Source organism: Puntigrus tetrazona, chromosome 16 (genome assembly GCF_018831695.1).
Source record: "Puntigrus tetrazona isolate hp1 chromosome 16, ASM1883169v1, whole genome shotgun sequence".
In the NCBI taxonomy this organism is placed as follows: domain Eukaryota; kingdom Metazoa; phylum Chordata; class Actinopteri; order Cypriniformes; family Cyprinidae; genus Puntigrus; species Puntigrus tetrazona.
The window spans coordinates 27,592,929-27,601,998 of NC_056714.1; positions in this window are offsets into that span (position 1 = coordinate 27,592,929).

A 9,070-nucleotide genomic window follows, 5' to 3' on the forward strand; every position below is an offset into this window, starting at 1 on the left:
CACCCCGGCCTCCTGCTGCATCGTAATCATAAGCGCGTGTTCTGCTTCAGAGGCCAAGTTTCCCCATCTCTAGCATGAACCGTGGTCTTCTGCCGCTTTCCTCTGCCCTTCGGTGATTGACGGAGAATCAATGTTCCTTAAAAGACTAGAAACTGAGCGAAGGCTACAAAAACAAGCGACCAGAAACGCTCTCAGTGGGGCATTACGCTCGCTCTGCTCGTTCGAAGCAAAGCAAATAAACTCGGAGGAAACCCAACAATTTGTGCCTCGGAGACCCGCGGTCATGAATATCCATTTCTCCTGAACAAACAAACGCTCATTTCAATAACCAGGCGCTTCCTGAAAACACTCACGGGGGAAAGAAATAAAACGCATCATCAGTGTCGGTGCTCGAGGGTTAACTTAGCAAACACGGATCTTAATGCTCCAACTGGAAATGATCATTATCTTGTGCTAATAGGACGTGCAAAAGAGCAAAGACTTGCCATTAGAGTTCACTGGACTACAGCGGGCAGGATTTAAACGGGAATAAGCATCAAACCGAAGTGATCCGACACAAATCCCGACCGGATTAGAGCCGTAACGTTATACGGAGCCACGCTGCAGCTCATCTATCAGGACAGTTAGGTCCTGATCTCTTAAAGGTACAGCGTTTGAATTGATGCCGCCTTCATAAACTTATTTATTGGTAGTCTTCGCATGGCGTTTGCTCCAGTTATACACAGTTTGCATTAAGTAGTAATGTAGTAAAACGCTGTTATTAAGAGACAAACTCTGTACAGACCTTACGGATGACGCACACTTTACAGGCAAGCTGATCAACCCACAATATATATGAAATATGCTAGTTTCACAGACATTTACCATAGAAAACTATTATAAAAAGCACTGATATAGAGCTGTACGATTAATAATTTAAAGTAGGAATGAATGATATTATCAGACCAATATTGGAATCGGCCGATAATGACTTATAAACGTAAATATCGGTATTGTACCGATATTAAATATTATGCCGGTATGCCTTACCGATAAGACACACACATTTACTCACATGTATAAAATAACTTTTATAAAATATATAAAATAATCATTATAAAATAACTCCGCCGTTTAATTCTTACGAAAGTTCTTGCTTTAAAATAGCCCAAATTAAAAATAATTATATATCGGTATCAGCATTGGCCAAAAATGATATATTAGCATACCAGTGCATTTAAATCTGTGCAGAATATTCATGAGATGAGTGATTGTGCATTACAAAATAAATCTACAATAAAATACAATAAAATATCGGCATTGTACCGATATTATGCCGGTGTGTCTTACCGATAAGACAAATACATTTACTCACATGTCATTATAAAATAACTTTATTACTGTTTATTTAATTCTTAAAAAACGTCTTGCTATAAAATAGCTAAAATTAAAAGTAATTATATATCGGTATCAGCATTGGCCAAATATGAGATATTAGCATACCATTTAAATCTGTGCTCCTGCTGCTGAAGACAATGATTATTGTGAGCAAATGTTGAAAGGATTTGATGCTTTAAATAATGTTTGTCTGAATCATTAATTCAGGAGATTAGTTTAAAAAACACAGAATAATGCATTCATGAAACAACAGAAGTTACTGAATGATTCCTTCAAACCACTTTTTTTATTTTAATATCAGAAATTGCTGTTTGAAGTACGTTTTATTTTAAATACAAATATTTCAAAATGTTTATTAAATCAAATTAAACGAACACCGTATTGACTTGTAGGAGTTTGATGATATATATCTGAGCCCAAAATAAGATGTGATTTTCAACTGATTCAGAGTCACGCGGCTCTACAGACATTCAGTGCACTGCGCTCATATTCCAGGCTCAGCCGCTTGCCTATATAAAGTATACATCATCAATAACGCCTCTGCTGAATTTGACCTTTAAACATTGTTGTTATAAAACCATTAAGTGCTTTTCATGTTTTGTTGCACGGTTTAGTGACTGAAATATCAGCGGCAAGTGCTTAATATGGATTGCAAACTTGCATTTTGTTCACATATCTTTGTTGTATTTTTTTGCAATGTGATCTAAATATCTGCTGCTTGAAAACAGATCGAATTGTTGTGGAAACCCCAACCCTGCATGCGTTTCAGAAGAGATCTCAAACGGGCTCCCGATCGCACACTTTGCATTGCAGAAGTCTCAATATGAACTCTTATCTTGGATCTTTTATCCAAAAGGTCACTGAATCATTTGGCCTTGAGCGTTTTTTTTGTTTTGGCAAAAGCAATTCACAAGAAAGCAACTTATTCAGTACTCCATGAATTATTTTCATATTTAAATTAGATTCCAAGGAGATGAATATGCGCTATGTATTCCTGTGGTATTAAGGCTCTTTTGCTGAGTAATCTGAAGGGATGCGTTTCAGGGCCGTGGATGTCGTTAAAGCGTGAAGCCGTGACATCTGCGACACTCGCTGGCTAAAATAAACAGCCATTAGCGGTTACGTAATATCAGACGAAGCTTCCCGCTGCGGCCGGGTCACAGGAGACGGCAGATGACAGCGGCGCATGGACTCCGAGCGACTGACCGCATGTGTGCAGAGTACAGCTCCCACCGGGAACCTTGCAGACCCCCGAAACACGGCAAACTCTCACCGGTCCGTCACAAATCTGCCTCATATTTCACACCAGAGCAAAAACACATTTACATTACATTATATTTTGTATTATTTAAATCTATAAATTGAGAAGAAACCGTCAACAATGTGTCTGGGTCATCAAATGACGCAAAATCGAAAAAAGGAAAATGTCGTATTCGTAAAAAAAAATTCGTAAAACCTTAGCTGCAAACTTTAAATTAAACATGAGAAAACCTTTGGGAGAAAAAATTAAATGGTTGTACTGCATTTAACTAATCTGCAAAACTGCTAAATAAAATAATCCATAAAAAAGTCAAAAATTATAAAAAAAAAAAAAAAAAACAGAAGAAGAAGAAAATAAAAGGAAATTTAAAATATCTAAATGGGCAATTTAAATTATATTTGAAATGTATTATCGGTTACATTCTTTTTGTAATTTTAAATAAAATCACTTCAGGGCATTTCTTTGCACAAACATTTTAACAATAATAATAAATTATTAAATTAACAACAATAATACTTAAAAGTAATATGTAGTATAATAACATGCACAACAACCAGGCATAAGTTTATATAGGGTGTATGAGGCTACAACCAATCCATTAATATGTGAGTGTGTGTGTGTGTGTGTGTGTGTGTGTGTGTGTGTGTGTGTGTGTGTGTGTGTGTGTGTGTGTGTGTGAGTGTGTGTGTGTGTGTGTGTGTGTGTGTGTGTGTGTGTGTGTGTGTGTGTGTGTGTGTGTGAGTGAGAGTGTGTGTGAGCGAGTGTGTGTGAGCGTGTGTGAGCGAGAGTGTGTGGCGAGAGTGTGTGTGTGAGCGAGTGTGTGTGTGCGAGAGTGTGTGTGTGTGAGCGTGTGTGTGTGTGAGCGAGTGTGTGTGTGGAGTGTGTGTGTGTGAGCGTGTGTGTGTGTGTGCGAGTGTGTGTGCGAGTGTGTGTGTGTGAGTGAGTGAGTGTGTGTGTGTGTGTAAGCGGAGCTCAGCTGTGGTGTCGGTGACTCTGACACTGGTGGAATGTGGACTGAACTCGATCAGAACCGACAGACTCGTGACATCTGTGACCTTCAGAGTGACGGGAACAAACAGAGCCGTGGAGAGAGAGAGAGTAAACATGAAAAACACACACACACACACACACACACACACACACACACACACACACACACACACACACACACACACACACACACACACAGACTCACACACACACTCTCACACACACACACACACACCCCGAGACGGCACGTGCACGCAAACACATACAAGCCCATCCATAACTCTCCTGAACACGAGCAAAGCGGTTTCATCTCCAAACCAGGAACTTCTCCATCACGTTGAAGATCACTTCCTACTGTGAAAAACAAGCAACCGACGAAAAGGTTTTTTCCTTTTAATAATATACAAATTCCTGAAATCCCTAAAGTTAATTAATTTATTTCCGTGATACAGTAGATATACTAAAATGCAACGATTTATAACTTACCATAATTTTTTCTATTTGCTCTCATTCACAGGTTGAGGTCAAAAGTTTGCACACCCCTTTCAGTCTCTTCAAAACGATCAATTGTACCAAAAGTGACACTTACTGTCACGAACATTGAGGGGAAATGCAAACATCAGAACGGTTCTAAAATGGACAATTTCTTTATTATATACATCAAGATATCTTTTTTCTGTAGATTTCTGGACAATTTACTTCAGATTTGCTAATAAGAACAAAAAAAAAAATTGTGTTTGCACACACTGTTAAATTTTTACTGACATTTCGCTCCATTTTTTCTCCATCACATGAAGTCAGTCATCTTTAAGTCTCTGGACACCAGTATTGGTTTCTGAAAAAACATCATTGGTCGAACTCTAAATCTAATTATATCCATCAGCTGAGGCCTTTAAATAAGTGATGGAGAAGTGCAACTAAAAACAACCCTTAGCATCGAGTCCGTCTGCGCTGACAGATGTTCTTCTCCTTTTTCTTTTTGTGGTCTGTAACTACGAGAAAGATGATTATTGATTACCTCTCCCTCTCTGTTCATCCGGAGCGTTTCTTCTGATGATAAACCTCATCCGCCAACCTACGGCTACAAAACCAGAGCGAGCGCAGCACGAAGACCCGAGGAACATCACATGAGCAGACACAGGACCGTTCCTCGCGATGAAGGCAGGTTCACGCTTGTTCTGAGATCTTCACTGATAACACACACCTCGTGCAAAACATCTGGACTTTCTCCAGTCTCACAGGCAGCTTCTGAGCGTTTAACCCTGTCACTTACGCCACATGTGCTAGAAGTAAAGAGTTAAAAATAAGCCCTAGAAGTAAATTAAATTAAATTACTGAAGTGCATTTTACAAGAACATGCCATTTCATCCTTTAGCTTTATATATTAAACAGTGTTTTACTTGCAGTCTTTATCCTTTTGAATTTAATTTTTTTCCAATGTATTTTTTCTGACTTTTGACTTAAAAAAAAAAAAAATCATGTTTAATTTATAAAAGGCCTCTTATTTAAGAGATTTTCTGAATTTCACAATATTAACTCGAAAATCAGATTTTTCGCTATTTTAGAATAAATTTTCTACAATTGCATTTAAAATAAATAAATTCAGTACTGAGAAACTTTTTTTTTTTTTTTTACAATTCCTTAATTTTTATGCCTTGATGGAAATGGTCTTCCATATTAATTCAATGTTACTTGATGGAAATTTGGTCTTCCATATTAATTCAATGTTACTTTCTGTTATAGCTAGGTGCAAAATATTAATTTGAGTAAAAAAAGTAAATTTTTAATTAAAACTTAAATAAACATATAATTTACAAACAAAAAAATTTTCAGTAAATAAAAAAAGTAAGTGGCTTTGTTTAACTCTGATGTGAGCTCGATCTCGGTGAATCATGTCATTGTATAGCAGAGGTGCCGTTAAACTAAAATATTAATTTTCAAATGTATACAAGCATTTCAGAAAATATTAAAATATGCCAGTTAGGTCATAAGATTTAATTCCTTTCCATTTTCCAGCATTACATCCAACTATAATATATTTAAACAAAGTAATAAATTAACATATAAACATTAATACAAACTTTCACTAGTAATTCCTAGAAAATTTCACACACAAAGTAAATTATGCAATTGTTTTCTCAGATTGTTTTAAGTAAGTGGCTTTGTTTAAGACTGTTATAATGAAAATAATAGCCTTAGGGGTGTGCCATATACCGTACACGATAATAAAAGTCTCATATCATGAGATCAATGATAGAGCGGCTTGATGACATTTATATCGATGCACCGAATCAAATTAAGTAGTTTGTCATGACAGCAGCTCATTGGAAAAGAGTTGGAAAATGCCCTTTGTGCAATCACCAAAAAAATTTATCCTATATATATATTGTTATATATATATATGTCATATATATATATATATATATAGAGAGAGAGAGAGAGAGAGAGAGAGAGAGAGAAGAGACCCGAGAGAGAGAGAGAGAGAGAGAGAGAGAGAGAGAGAGAGAGAGAGAGACAGACAGAGAGAGAGAGAGAGAGAGAGAGAGAGAGAGAGAGAGAGAGAGAGAGAGAGACAGAGAGAGAGAGAGAGAGAGAGAGAGAGAGAGAGAGAGAGAGAGAGAGAGAGAGAGAGAGAGAGAGACAGAGAGAGAGACAGAGAGAGAGAGAGAGAGAGAGAGAGAGAGAGAGAGAGAGAGAGAGAGAGAGAGAGAGAGAGAGAGAGAGAGAGAGAGAGAGAGAGAGAGAGAGAGAGAGAGAGAGAGAGACAGAGAGAGAGAGACAGAGAGACAGAGAGAGAGAGAGAGAGAGAGAGAGAGAGAGAGAGAGAGACAGAGAGAGAGAGAGAGAGAGAGAGAGAGAGAGAGAGAGAGAGAGAGAGAGAGAGAGAGAGAGAGAGAGAGAGAGAGAGAGAGAGAGAGAGAGAGAGAGAGAGAGAGAGAGAGAGAGAGAGAGAGAGAGAGAGAGAGAGAGAGAGAGAGAGAGAGAGAGAGAGAGAGAGAGAGAGAGAGAGAGAGAGAGAGAGAGAGAGAGAGAGACAGAGAGAGAGAGAGAGAGAGAGAGAGAGAGAGAGAGAGAGAGACAGAGAGAGAGAGAGAGAGAGAGAGAGAGAGAGAGAGAGAGAGAGAGAGAGAGAGAGAGAGAGAGAGAGAGAGAGAGAGAGAGAGAGAGAGAGAGAGACAGAGAGACAGAGAGAGAGAGAGAGAGAGAGAGAGAGAGACAGAGAGAGACAGAGACAGAGAGAGAGAGAGAGAGAGAGAGAGAGAGAGAGAGAGAGAGAGAGAGAGAGAGAGAGAGAGAGAGAGAGAGAGAGAGAGAGAGAGAGAGAGAGAGAGAGAGAGAGAGAGAGAGAGAGAGAGAGAGAGAGAGACAGAGAGAGACAGAGAGAGAGAGAGAGATTACCACACTATATTATTTGATATTTAAAAAAAATTATATGTTTATATATATATATATAAATTAAACAAGTGTTTTGAAACTGACATCATCCAGCGTTTCGATTTCTGAACTAGAAATTCATGCAAATTAGCGCACATTTTATTAAATGATAAACCTAACTATTCAGAAAACTTGCTGTGTAAGGAGACAAGTCGTTCCCTATTCGCTGGCATTGTCTTGCGAGGAGGTAATCCATGCACTTCATTTACACAGTGTGGCATGACACGGCTGTTTGTGATTGGTTTGTCAGCTCTGATGAAGTGGCACAGTGGCCCCGATCATCTCAGAATCTGCAGTCAGCTGAAGGGCTAATTAAAGCACGGAGCTCATGATAACTCAGAGCGGACGCTTATCGATTCGATGCTTTTCCCGCCCTCCGGATCTCTCAGGATTTCCCGTTACAGTCAGAGCGCTCGCATGCCGCAGAGGCCGCTGGGATACGCTCTCGAAGCTCTCTACGCCGCTCCTTCATGCAGCTCACGGGCCGAGCGACTCGCACGCAGCCGCCGAGCATCATGGGAGCGCTGGGAGCCCAAAGATGAGTCAGCACGCTGACAGAAGAGTCGGAGCGTTCACGCCAGCAGAAACGCCCCGAGTAAAACACAGCAGTCCAGAGTTATGAAAACTTTTTAAAGCTTCAACGCTCGAGGTGATAGCAGAACTAACTCTCAGTAAAACAGTCAAGCGTTTAATATAAATATAGGAACACATCTAACTAAAGGCTTTTCCATATTATATAACAAAATTAAAATGATAGGCTACACACACGTCAAAAATGTTAAGATGTCTGCATCAAAAGACAATCACAAAAGAGTTCATAGAAAGCACATTTAATGCAAGTAAAGTGGCTACTTTTAAGGTTTCAAATACGTTTTTGGAGAATAAAATGTTACACTGTCATTTAGTGTAAAAATTTTACTAAACTATACATGAGAATAAGGAAGAGTATTACATTAAATTGGGTTTTAAATGAATAAAAAAAAAAAAAAAGGTAAAACCAAGGATAGTGGCAAATTTAAATAAATGAAACATTATACAACATTAGTATTCGGGATGAAAGTAATTAATCTTTTATTGCGTCAAATAAGATTTTTGTTGTAAATAAAACCTGCCAAGATTGTCACACTTAACGGCATTTTAGTGGGAAAATTTAGTAAATATTGGAAAAATGTGTGATATTTATTTTTGGCTCCGATAAACAAACAAAATTGCAATTAATTTAAAAATTTTTGAATACAAATGAAGGAAACTACTAAAGTTAAATGAAGAAAATCCTGCTATTTTAACACTGTTAATAAAATCTATAGCTATGTGCACTTAGTGTAAATAGCATCCATCACTAAAAAAAAAAAATATATTTTTAATCACTGCCTTGATTTAATAATTTAAAAATGTGCCATCGCCTCCAAAGTAGCCTTGGTGTGTGTTTATTTATACACTTTAAAATGTATTAAATTCTTATATTTACTCAATGATTACAAAATTATTTTAATTCTACTTAGAATTTAAATCTATAAAAAAATATTATAAAAGTGTAGCAAAAACATACATTTTAATTCTAATTCAAAATATTTAATTAGAAAGCTTTTCTAATTTTCTGATAGGACATACAGGACAATTCTAATGTAAAATATATTTAGAACTTATTAACCAGAGGTAAATGTTAATTTATACTTTGCTTCTGACACTTTAAAATAAAATTAAAATAAATAAAAAAAAAGGGTCCATATTAAACGATGTTATGTTGATTTGGGATGCTGTCTGTCCCTGGTCACTTTTGTCTATCCTCGCCAAGATGATTTTCTTCATCTGTCAAACTAAACTAAATCTAAATGAATTAATTCTGTTTGCTGAGTGTTTAATAAATATGGCAAGCATCTGACTAGTGCTTCCTTCCAAACGACTGAGAGCTGAAGTGAAGGCACTACAGTGCTTTGTTCATCGTGTGTCCCTTTATGTTCCCTGCCAAGTGCTCTACGTGTGGGGCTTTGTGTGTGTGTGTGTGTG